A 13,391-nucleotide genomic window follows, 5' to 3' on the forward strand; every position below is an offset into this window, starting at 1 on the left:
CTTGTCTTGAACGCAGTTTACAGTTTTAAGGCTCTAGATCTCAGCTTCTCCTGACTCCAGAATCTGCCCACACCCTATGTAAACCATTTCCACTCTGCCCTGATGCCAGCAAGGTCTGCCTACGTGCAAATCATTCCAAACAGGTAGTTCTCTCATTTAAAAAGAAAGAAAAAAACACACCACTTCCCTTGATTATCCTAATTCCTAGTTTCTCCTCAGAATTACTACAGTATTTTAATCTGTGATACTCAAATTAGCAACTTACATTCCTCCATGAATTTCCTTGTGCATTAATCTCACCAACATTCATTAATTCAGCAAAGATGACTCCTTAGCCTATAAGGTAGTGCCTGGGGTTCAGGAGCAAACCACCCAGACCACATCTCTCAGGGCTGAAGAGGCGAGGCCCTCAGTGTGGACACGCAGTACTCGGCTGTACTCAGATTTAGTATTTATAGTGATACGGACTGAACTGTGTGGCCCCCCACTCCCCAGTTCATAGTCCTGTCCTAACCCCCCGGGTGGCTATATGAGGATACTGAACCTTAAGAGTCATTCAGGTTAAATGAGGTCATACGGGTGGGGCCCCAGTTCAGAAGGACTGGTGACCTCAGAAGAGACTAGGAGGGCATGCGCACAGAGGAAAGGCGAGTCCCATGGGAGGTCACAGAAGGCACCGTCCGCACGTCAGGAAAGCACCCCAGCCGGTATCTTGAGCTTAAGATGTCCAGCCTCCAGAACGGTGCGAAATTCCTATTGTTGTGAGCACCAGGTCTGGTCCTTCGCTGCAGCCCGAGCAGGCTAATCCAATATTGTGGTGCCAGGGTCCTAACCTGGGGCCATAATGCCTGGGATGGACACAGGCACAACTTTGTACATGTGCATTTTTCGGGGAGAGCTCAGTTTTAGAATTGGGGCCTGAGACCTCCCACCCAGTACAGCCTGCACCCAGAGGTGCTTTAGCACATACTGCTTTACATCGGGGTTTGGCAGACGCTGGAGAAGTCCAATAGTGAGCATTTTAAGCTTGGTGGGCCAGGACTTCATGGCATTTTCCTTCAACCCTGTAAAAATGTAAAAGCCCTTCTCAGCTGGAGGCCAGAAAAATAGGCAGTAGTCTGGGCATTTATCCAAAGACACCCAAAACACCAAATCAAGAAGACATGCATCCATATGTTTATTTTCGCATTATTTACAGTAGCCAAGATACAGAAGCAGCCTAAGTGTCCATCAGTATATGAGTGGATGAAGAAGTGAAAACATACAATGGAATATGACTCAGCCATAAAAAAAAAAAAAAAAAAAAATCTCCCCATCTGCAACAACATAGATGGACCCAGAGGGTACTGTGCTGAAATGAGTCAGGAAGATAAATGCTGTGATTTCACTTTTACGTGGGGTGTAAGAAGTAAATGAAGCACAGAAACAGACTCAGGCACGGAGATCATTTTGATGGTTGCCACACGGAAGGGAGTTGGAGGGATGGGTGAAAAGGTGAAGGGATTAAGAAATACAAAATGGGTAGTCACAGAATAAATAGTCACAGGGATGTAAAGCAGCAGTGGTCAGCGAACGGCGGCTCGCGAGCCGCATACGGCTCTTTGGCCCCTTGAGTGTGGCTCTTCCACAAAATACCACGTGCGGGCGCGCACGTACAGTGCGATGGAAACTTCATGGCCCATGCACAGAAGTTGGTATTTTGTGGAAGAGCCACACTCAAGGGGCCAAAGAGCCGCATGTGGCTCTCGAGCCGCAGTTTGCCGACCACTGGTAGGGGAATGTAGTCAATGTTGTCATAAGTATGTATGATGTCAGATGGGTACTGGATTTATCTGGGTGATCACTTATTTAATGTCTAAAAAAATGTCTACTCACTGGATTGTACACTGAAACTAATATAATAGTGCGTGTCAAGTGTAATTGAAAATAAAAAAATTTTTTAAATGTTTTAAATGCAGGAAGGGAGGATAGCCCAGTGCAGACTCGGCTGTCCCCTCAGCTCCTGGCAGGAGGCTGGCCTGCCCTTGGCACCTACCACCCACCACCACCTGTTCTGTGGTGGGCGGAAGGTGCTGCTGCAGCCTGAGGAAACCACATCAGTGTAAAAATTAGTTGGGGGGCGGGGGGGTTGATGTGGCTGTAAAAGGGCATCTGAGGGACTCTTATGATGGAACTGTTGGTATCTTACTTTTTAAATATGAATTTGAAGGTCTAATTACTTTATTAAACGATTTGTGAAGTGGGCAGTGTGTCATGCAGGGAGCAGAGAGATACTCCTGCACTGTCTGTCTTGACCTTGTGGATGTCAGTCTCCTGGCTGTGGTGTGCTATGTATTTTATAAGATGTTAGATTTGGGGAAATGGGTAAAAGGTACTCAGGATCACTTATTTCCAAAACTGTATGCTAATCTACAATTATCTCAATAAATTTAACTTCTAAAAAATATATTTTTATGATTTCAGAGAGGAAGGGAGAGGGAGAGAGAAGTAGAAACATCTATAATGAAAGAGTAGCATTGATCGGCTGCCTCCTGCACGCCCCCTATGCGGGATCAAGCCCACAACCCAGGCATGTGTCCTGACCTGGAATCAAACTGTGAACTCCTGGTTCATAGGATGATGCTCAACCACTGAGCAACACTGGCTAGACAAGTTTAATTTTTTTAAAAATTCTGACATGCTGATTGGAAACTCAAATATATATGTATGTATACATGTATGCATGCAATGGATGGTGGTGTGTGGATCCCTGCCCTATAGCCCTAAAAAAACTTTAATCTACATCTGTCAACAAGCCAGACGCACAGTTTTTTGTTTTCTGTGGGGAGCCCCTAGCAGACTGACCTGTTGGCAAAGTCACAAACAAGTCCCAGCTTAGAGGGCACAGTCCTCTTAGCATAATTAGGCTTGACCTTATAACTGCTCCCTAGATCTTACCTGGGAAGCTAATGGGCTGAAGGAAGTGCAACAAGAACAAAAACTAGTGAAACTCACAAGAACTGTGTAACTATGGAAACCACTACCTTATTTACCTCTCACTATAAAATAAAGGCTCAGATTGCCTCGGATCTTTCTCTGAGGCCTCAGCCAGGCACAGGAAGATCCACGGAGACTAGAGAGAGCTAGAGAGTTCTGAATGCTGTCTCCGTGTAAAACATTCTTCGCCGACTCCGTCTACACCTTTGGGAACCCCTGGACCCTGGCATATGGAGCCCGGACAGGCCGAACAGGATTCCCCTAGGTAAGGCCCCCCCCCCCATTGAGAACCCACACTCGGGACGGATAGGACTCCACCAGGGTGCTGCAGACCCCCCTATAGAGGATAAGTAGGGTAAGAAGGTGGATAGTACAGAACTTAGATTGAGAAGATGTGCCGTACTGAGTCTAAAGCAGGGGTCCTCAAACTTTTTAAACAGGGGGCCAGTTCACTGTCCCTCAGACCGTTGGAGGGCTGGACTATAGTTTTAAAAAAAACTATGAACAAATGCCTATGCACACTGCACATATCTTATTTTGAAGTAAAAAATCAAAACAGGAACAAATACAATATTTGTATTTGCATGTGGCCCACGGGCCGTAGTTTGAGGACCCCTGGTCTAAAGGAAAAAGATTCCGTATTGATCTTTTAACACATGCTTGCTAGCAGAGGAGTTAAGGTTACTCCCAGTCAGACGGAATGTTTTATACAAGAAGTATGTCCATGCTTTTCTGAGGAAGGAAAGGTGCTGGAAAGGTAAAAATGTAGAGGCATGGGAGAAGGAGGCCCAAGGAGCCTTATCCTTAACCCCACTGCAGCCTTTCTACCCCGGGAAAGTACAGGACTGGCAAGCTCTCCCTGGGGTGATAGATCAGGACTCAAGTAATAGGGGAAAGCGCCAATCCTACGCTTAAAATGGATACAAGAGAGCATTTGGGGTTTTTCTTTTTAATGCCTGTTTTGGATTGAGTAAATGGATTTTACTTAGTTTTTCCTTTTGTGTCAAGAGCTAACTTTGATGTGTTAAAACTAACAGTTTGGCTCGAAATTGGGGTTTTGTTTTGAGGTGCTGAGGCTCGGGGGTGGAGCCAATTCACCGTAGAAACGTGAAGCTGCAGCTTTTTGGGTAGAAGTGGGAAGTTGTGAATACAGAGGAGTATGTATGTTTATATATGGTCAGAATTCCATCAACGTAAACCTTTTCTGTAAAAACAAAAAAGGGAGAGAAGAATGTTGTATGTTAAATTTTTAAAAAAATACAATGCAGAGGGTTGTACAGCAGCCAAAAGGCATCGGGCCTCCTGTACAACAGCCTCTGCCGACTTAGCCCGGTGGAAGGATGCAAAACCAGGTAAGAGTTTTACCAGATTCGGCAATGATGTGGGGAAGAGGTTGTGTTTGATATCTTTCCAGAAGGAGCAGTGCAGTTAATTTGGGCACCAGAGCATTGCGTGCGGCCCCACAACGGACCCAGAGAAGCTCCTTGTCCCATCATTCCAAAGACTGAAAGTTGCCCAGATGACAGGAAAGCGGAAAAGGAAGATGACGAAGGCCACGCAAGGGACCCGGGTGCCCACATGGGGTCAGCTGAAGAAGTTAAAAACTGAGGCCCAGCAGATGGTAGAAAAGCAAGAAGTGGGAGCTACTCCCTCCACCATGTTTCTGGCTATGCTAGCATTGGTTAGCTGCCAGTCTTCTGCAAAGACCTGCACAGCCAAGTCCGAGGACTCTGAGTAAATCGCAAAAGAAACTTTCATTTAGCAGAAACTCACTTATTGCTGTTTTGCATTGCCATTGTTTTATTGTTCTTACTAGTTTTAAAAATGTTATAAGTTTTAAAACGTTTTGGGTTTTGCATTGGCATTTTTTGTTATTCTTACTAGTTTTAAAAATGTTAACACATTAGTATTGTTTTAATAGCCAGAGCTTGATGTTTAAGTTTTACTTTCATTATGATCTGTAGTTTGGGTTTTGCATTGGCATTGCTTTGTTACTATTTTAATAGCCAGAGTTTTGTTCTTGATGAAGTATTACTTTCATTATGGTAGCTTTTTGATCTTGATGCTTAATTTAAGTTTTACTGTCATTATGGTAGCTTTTTGTTCTTGATGCTTAAGTTAAACTTTCATTATAGTAGCATAAAAGTAAAAGAAGGGTGACATGTGGGGAGCCGCTATAGGGTTAAACCTCGGACTGACCTGTTGGCAAAGTCACAAACAAGTCCCAGCTTAGAGGGCACAGTCCTCTTAGCATAGTTAGGCTTGACCTTATAACTGCTCCCTAGATCTTACTGGGAAGCTGATGGGCTGAGGGAAGTGCAACAAGAACAAAAACAAGTGAAACTCACAAGAACAGTGTAACTTTGGTAACCACTACCTTGTTTACCTCTGACTATAAAATAAAGGCTCAGCTTGCCTCAGGATCTTTCTGTGTGGCCTCAGACAGGCACAGGGAAGATCCACGGAGACTAGAGAGAGCCAGAGAGTTCTGAACGCTGTCTCGGTGTAAAACATTCTTCGCCGGCTCCGTCCACACCTTTGGGAACCCCTGGGCCCCCGGGGCTGGACCCCGGCAGTTTTCCTTCCACCCCGAGTAGTACCTGGCCCTTGGCAGAGTCATCTGATGCTCGTTTAGCATGTGGGAAACTGCAATTAGAATTATCAAGTGTTTTAAATTTGTGAGGTATTTATGGAAAGAAAAGCCATGGTATTGATATTAGTTTAAGCTCTTTAAACCATAAAAGAACGTTAAATTTTTTTAAGCAATAAAAACTGATAAATGAAAGAGAATCAAGCAATTGTCCTATCAGTATAACTGCATTTCAGGATAACCTGACAGTTGAGGAAAAACTCTTCTTCATAGAGTAATTCCAGGTACTAAGTACAGGAGAAATGATAGAAGCAATCCATTTTACAACTCCTAGTGAAATCATAGATGTACGAAAATGGGGGACTTTATACTGATGGATCAAGGTAATAACACCTAAATTCTCTCATCACTCAAGACGGCCAGGCATGCCTCCTGATGTGATACAATAGAGAACATCTATTACTCCATTAATTAAACGTGAGTTTGATCACGCCTCCGGATCTTAATACCTATAGTCAATCAAAATCGAGTAGGAGCATTCCAGCTCAAGATGACGATGTTATAGGATCCTGATCTCAAGTCCTCCCACAGACACAATCTACAGTTACATACAAAACAATTTCCTCTAAAAGAAACCCCAAACTAGCTGAGCAACTCCCACAATTTGGGCAAATGAGGAAAATCCCCATATCAAAATGGGTAAAAGAGGCTGAAATGCAATTTTGCCATAAATCCCACCCCTGGTGCAATGACCCACAAGTAGGAGGGAACTCACAACCCTGAACTTCTCCCTGAGAGAAGGGCCCCCAAAACATCTACCTGTGAAAGCCAATGGGGCTTGCACAAGGTCATAGCAATCTGAGAAACATCAAAAGAAAAACTTTGAAACAAGTGAAAATGGAAATACAATATACCAACACACCTATGGGATACAGCAAAAACAGTTATAAAGAGGAAGTTCAAGGCAATAAATGCCTACATGAAAAAATAAGAAAGGTCCTCAAAAAACAACCTAACTTTACAGCTCAGGGAACTAGAAAAAGAACTAAGCCCAAAGTTAGCAGAGGAAAGGAAATAGCAAAGATCAGAGCAGAATTAAATGAAACAGAGACTAAAAACACAATACAAAAGATGAATAAGATTAAGAGCTGGTTTTTGAAAAGATACAATGACAATCCTTTAATTGTCATTGACTCTTCAAGAAAAAAAAGAGTGGACTCAAATAAAATCAGAAATGAAGACCTGTTACAACTGATACCACAGAAATATGAAGGATCATAAGGGACTATGAACAATCATATGCCAACAAATTGGACAACACAGAAGAAATGAATCAATCCAAGAAACATACAACCTACCAAAATTGAATCATGAAAATAAAAAATCTAGTCCTGGATGCTGTTGCTCAGTGGTTAGAGCATCAGACCACCCACCAAAGGGTCATGGGTTTGATTTTCATTCAAAGGTGTGTGCCTGGGTTGCAGATTTGATGCCCGGCCTGCCAGGGTGCGTGCAGGAGGAACCAACCAACTTGTGTCTCTCACATCAATGGTTCTCTGTCTCTCTCTCTCCCATCCTGCTCCCTTCCTTCTTACCTCCCTACCACTCTTTCTAAAATCAATGGAAAAATATTCTCGGGTGAGGATTAACAACAAAGAAATAAAAAATCTAAATAGACCAACTGCTAGTAGGGAGCTTAAATCAGTAATTAAAAACCTCCCAACAGCTCTAGCTGGTTTGGTTCAGTGGGTAGAGCGTTGGCCTGCAGACTGAAGGGTCCCCAGTTCGATGCCGGTCAAGGGCACATGTCTGGGTTGCCGGCTGGATCCCCAATAGGGGGCATACAGGAGGCAGCCTATCAAGGATTCTCTCTCATCATTGATGTTTCTATCTCTCTCTCCCTTTATAAAATCAATAAAAATATATTTAAAACAAAACAAAAAACCTTCCAACAAATAAAAGTCCAGGACCAGATAGCTTCACTAGTGAATTATACCAAACATTTCAAGAATTAATACCAATCCTTCTAAAACTCTTCAAAAAATAGAAGAGAGAACACATCCAACTCATTTTATGAAGCCAACATTACCTGATAGCAAAACTGGACAAGGACACCACCAGAAAAGAAAATTACGGCCCGATATTTCTGATGAACACAGATGCAAAAATCTTCAACAACAAAATATTAGCTGGATTCAATAATACATTAAAAGGATCATATGGCCCATCTGGTGCAGCTCAGTTGATTGTGTGTCATCTCATGTTACCAGAAGTCACTGGTTTGATTCCTGGTCAGGGCACATGCTTGGCTTGTGTGCTCTATCCCTAGTAGAGGGCGTACATGAGGCAACCTATCAATGTTTCTCTCTCTCTCTCTCTCTCCCCCCTCCCTCTCCCCCCCTCCCTTCCTCTCTCTGAAATCAATTAAAACATTTTTTTAAAAAGGATCATACATCATGATTAAGGGATTTATTCCAGGGATGCAAAGATGGTACATCTTACAAATCAATGTGATATACCACATTAATAAATGAAGGATAAAAGTCATATCATCTCAAGAGTTGCAGAAAAAGCATTTGACAAAATTCAACATTCGTTATGATAAAAACTCTCAAAATGTGGGTATAGAGGGAATGTACCTTAACACAATAAAGGCCATCCATATATGATGAACCCACAGCTAACACCATACGCAATGATGAAAAAGCTGAAAGCTTTTCCTCTAAGATCAGGAACAAAATAAAGACGTCACTCTCACCACTTTTATTCAACACAGTATTGGAAGTTCTAGCCAGAGCAAGTAGGCAAGGAACAAAAAAGCATCCAAATCAGAAAAGAAGTAAAACTCACTATTTGCAGATGACATGATATTATATATAGAAAACCTAAATATCAAAAAGCTGTCAGAACTAATAAATTCAGTAAAATTATAGGTTACAAAATCAATATGCAAAAATTAACTGCATTTCATGTGTAAATAACGACTTATAAGGGATATTAGGAAAAGAACCCCATTTACAATTGCATCAAAAAGAATAAAGTGCCTAAAATTCTACACTAAAAACTATTAAGGCATTAATGCAAGAAACTGAAGAGGATACAATGAAATGGAAAGATATTCAGTGCTCATGGGTTGGAGAATTTTCTTAAAATGTCCATACTACCCAAGGCAATCTACAGATACAATGCAATTCCTATCAAAATTCCAATGGCATTTTCACAGAAATAGTACAAACAATTCTAAAATGTGTATGGAACCAGAGAAGACCCTGAATACCAAAATAATCTTGAGAAAAAAGACCCCTCCAAATAAAGCCAGAGGCATAACATACCCTATTACAAAGCTGTAGTAATCAAAACAGTATGGTGTTGGCATAAAACAAACAGATTAATGGAATAGAATAGAGCCCAGAAATAAACCCACATGTAGGTGGTCAATTAGTTGATGACAAAGAAGCCAAGAATAAACATTGGGGAAAGAACAGTCTCTTCCATAAATTGTGTCGGGAAAACTGGACAGTCACATGCAAAAGGATGAAACTGGGTCATTATCTTACACCTTACACAAACCCCAACTCAAAGTAGATTACAGACTTCAATGCAAGGCCTGACCCCTAAAACTCTTAGAAGAAAACATAGTGGGTAATCTCCTTCATATCCGTCTTGACAATTATGGTTTGGATTTAACACCAAAAGCAAAGGTAACAAAAGCAACACGAGTGAGGCTACATCAAACTAAAAAAAACTTCTGCCCAGCAAAGGAAGCTGTCAACAAAATGAAAAGCAACCTAGCAAATGGAAGAAGATATCTGCAAATCATTTATCTAATAAGGGGTTAACATCCAAAATATACAGGGTGAGGCAAAGGTATGGAAAATAACACAATAACTAATAAATAATAATACAAGACCAAACCCTGTTTAGGGTACTCACAATTGTAAACCTACTTTTGCCCCACCCTGTATAAACAACTCATACAATCAATAGCAAGATAACAATCTTATTAAAAAATACGCAGAGGATCTGCATAAACATTTTTCCAAAGAAGACATACACAGAATTAAAGGGAGGGGGCGGGGGCTGGAAAAAAGAAGACATACAGATGGTCAGCAGGCACATGAGAAGGTGCTGAACATCACTAGTCATCAGGGAAATGCAAATCAAAACCACAATGAGGTAGCCCCTCCCATCTCTTAGAATGGCCATTATAAAAAAAGACAATAAATAACAAATGTTGGTGAGAATGTCGAGAAAAGGGAACCTTTGTGCACTGTTGGTGGAAATATAAATTAGTGCAGCCACTATGGAAAACAGTAAGGAGGTTCCTCAAAAAATTAAAAATAGAACTACCGCCAAAACCGGTTTGGCTCAGTGGATAGAGCGTCGGCCTGCGGACTGAAAGGTCCCAGGTTCGATTCCGGTCAAGGGCATGTACCTGGGTTGCGGGCACATCTCCCAGTGGGGGATGTGCAGGAGGCAGCTGATCGATGTTTCTCGCTCATCGATGTTTCTGACTCTCTATCTCTCTCCCTTCCTCTCTGTGAAAAATCAATAAAATATATTTAAAAAAAAATAGAACTACCATATGATCCAGCAATTTTACTTCTGGGTATTTGTCCAAAAGAAACAAAAACACTAACTTTAATAGATAGCTACACCCCACGTTCATTGCAGCATTATTTGCAACATCAATACATGAAAACAACCCGAGTTTCCATCGAGAATGAATAAAGAAAATATGACTGATAGGCACAGACACACACACACACACACACACACACACACACACGAATATTATTCTGCCAAGAAAAGGAGGAAATCTTGCCATTTGTGACAACATGGATGGGCCTTGAGGGCATTATTCTAGGTGAAATTGTTCAGACAGAACCCGACAAATACTATGTAATCTCAGTTATATGTGGAAGTAAACAAAGAAGCCCGAGCTCAACGGTACAGAGAACAGATTGGTGGGTGCCTGAGGCAGAGGGTGGTGGGGGTGGGTGAAATGGGTGGAAGTGGTCAAAACTTTTCAAACTTCCCGCTATACAATAAGTCCTGGGATGTACTGCACAGCATGGTGACTACAGTTAATACTGTTTGTATATCTGGAAGTTACCAAGAGGTGAGACCTTACACGTTCTCATCACAAGGAAACTGTAGTTGTATGTGGTGGCGGGTGATTTCTTTCTCCACGTCTGCTATGGAAGCTCTAGCTCCTCAGCTTCATCACCCGTTGGCCACCACGGAGCCCCAGTTCCAGTCAAATCCAAGCAAGGAAGCTCTTAGACTTAGAGCCTTAAGAGCCAATACTTCAAATCCAGAATCTCCAGTAAGTGCACCCGTTGTCAGTGAATTCGGTTCCATCTTGTTATATCCTGTTCTTGCCCTAACGCCCACACCTTCCCCAGATTCCTGCCGGGCCTGTGGGAATAGCTTACATTTTCCCCTGTGCTGTCACTCTGCCCACAAGTGGCAACAAAGGAGTTCTTGAAAATGAGCATCTCTCTGCAAGGCAACCTGTCTCCAGTTAGTTGGCCTCCTCAGCTGGCACAGGAGGGCACATTATGTGCCTGGGCCCGGGAGGCCCAGAGAAACTTCTGGTTCGAAGACTCTCAGTTTAGCCTGAGTCCAACCAGACGCCGCCCTCCCAAGCTCCCGGGCCCCACCCTTCCCAATCGATATCTTAAATTTCACATGAGAAACTTAAGGTTGTGGATTCAACTGAAGTCACCCTGCAACCGCATCGTTCAGTGCTGTTCGGTTTTCAGCAGCGTCTGCCCCCTGGCCCCCTGAAGCGGTGCCGGCAGAGCGGCCTGTGACCTGGGCCGAGAGTGTAGGGACCTGAGTTTGTCATTTCTCTCGGTAAGCAGCCCGGTGCCCGGGGAACCAGCCCCACGCTAGTCCGCGCCGACATCAGCACTGCCGCACAAGCCACGTGAAACCCAGGTCCCAGGCCCGAGGCATTTGCTGCAGGAGACCCTGCATCCGAGCAGAGGCGGCCGCTGCGTGGTAATGCCACCCTGTCATCATGCCATTTCCCCCCAGCAAGGAGCTCAGAGGCACCACCAAACCAATCCCCCAGGTCCAACCTTCCAGGGTTTGTCTCCTGAGACCATTCCTGGTACCATTTCATCAGCCAGCATTCAATCAAGAAACCAATTAAACCAGTAATTTAAACAGAAAAAAAACCAGTAATATAAACAATGATTAGTAAGAAAGCGGTTAACTACTGAGAAGGGTGAGAGCGTACACGAGAGGAAGAGCAGGAGCAACCTCAGAAAGCAGCCACTCCCCTCCAGCACCTAGAAACTGAAGAGCCTCTCCAGGCGGAGGCCCTAGCCCGGGAGGGGAGAGCATGGCTGGCCACCCAGCCTGCCGGGGGCAGAGAAGCTCGCTGGAGGGTGTGGGCTGCGGTACCTGGGGGGCGTGAGCCACAGTCCACCCTGAGGGCTGCCCAGGTGACATCTCAGGCCCCTGGGTCCACGTGCTCACCTGCGCGGAGAACCGCAAGGCCTGGGCTCTTGCCAATTCTACGGCGTTCCTCCGGCGCCCTCTGTCGGCAAAGGGGAGGCGTGCACTGGGCCCGGAGCTGCGCTATCACCCCACCCAGGGCCGCTTTGGACACGAAAATCAGTTCATGACCGGCACTTTACTCATTCGCAGAAATGTGGGAAAGCAGCCTGCTAAATTCAGAACGTGGAAAATTCTACTAACCAAACGACCAGGTTTCTTCAACAACAAAACGGTAAGAATGAAGTGGGGGAACTACCAGGACAAAAAAGACTAAATGCAATGGGTCGCCCTTGCCTGGATTATGTTGTAAACAAACAAACAAAAACCAAACCAAAGCCCAACTGTAAAGCACCACGAGAAATGAGAGAAATGTTAACACCCAGAGGATACTCGATATTAAGGAAATGTCCGCTTGGTAATGGCGTTATGGCTGAGTGCCCCCAGGTGAAATGTTTGTGGATGCAGGAAGTCCGGGGTTCGCTTCTCAATAACCCGGGGAACGGGTGTTTACTGGTAAAACATGGGCGGCCACAAACAGGTCATTGTTCAAGCCGGGTTCTGGGTTCTGGACTAATGTATTTGAAATTTCCATCCTAAGACATCCACAAAACCCCTCCCCCAGCCACAAAAATAAAGAGTACCACTCACCTCAACATTAGGGGCTGTAGGTGCCGGGCCCGAGAGGGAGGTGGGAAGCCGGTCTCGAGGGCGGCCACACCGGCTCCGGGACGGAATAGGCCGAAGGGCAGCTTTCCAGTCGGATTCCGAGAAGCGTGTTGCCGACGCTCCTTCTCTCGCCTTAAATCCGCGAGACCAGGAGCAAAGCCTCCTGGTTAAGCACGTGCTGGAGTGCACACACCTGGGTGGGATCCTGGCTCCCTTGCTAGCAGCGTGGTGACCCGGGCAAGCTACCCAGCCTCTAGTTTCCACCTTGAAGGGATTACATGAGTAACATGTGTTACCTGTTTAGGAGCGTGCCCGGCCCATGGTTAAATACTGAGTGATTTTTAGAAATTTCAACAAATTCTACTTAACACTCTTGACAGAATGGAGCTAAGGTTTTAAAAAGGAGAGACGGGAGAAAAGATATCAGTGAAGAACAAAGGAATATAGTGGAAGCTTGCAGCCTTGCACCCCCATCACCAAGGAGTTCCCGACTTCCATGTTTTATTCCGTCTCTGATTAAAAGCATAAATTTGAACTGTAAAATCAGAGAAACCCAGGAAGAAAACCACAATAGTCCCAGCAAGTTAAAGCCTAAGACGAGCCCCCGAGGATTCCTCCGCGGGCCCATTAGAAAGGATGCTTCGGG

Source organism: Myotis daubentonii, chromosome 14, assembly GCF_963259705.1.
Source record: "Myotis daubentonii chromosome 14, mMyoDau2.1, whole genome shotgun sequence".
In the NCBI taxonomy this organism is placed as follows: Eukaryota; Metazoa; Chordata; class Mammalia; order Chiroptera; family Vespertilionidae; genus Myotis; species Myotis daubentonii.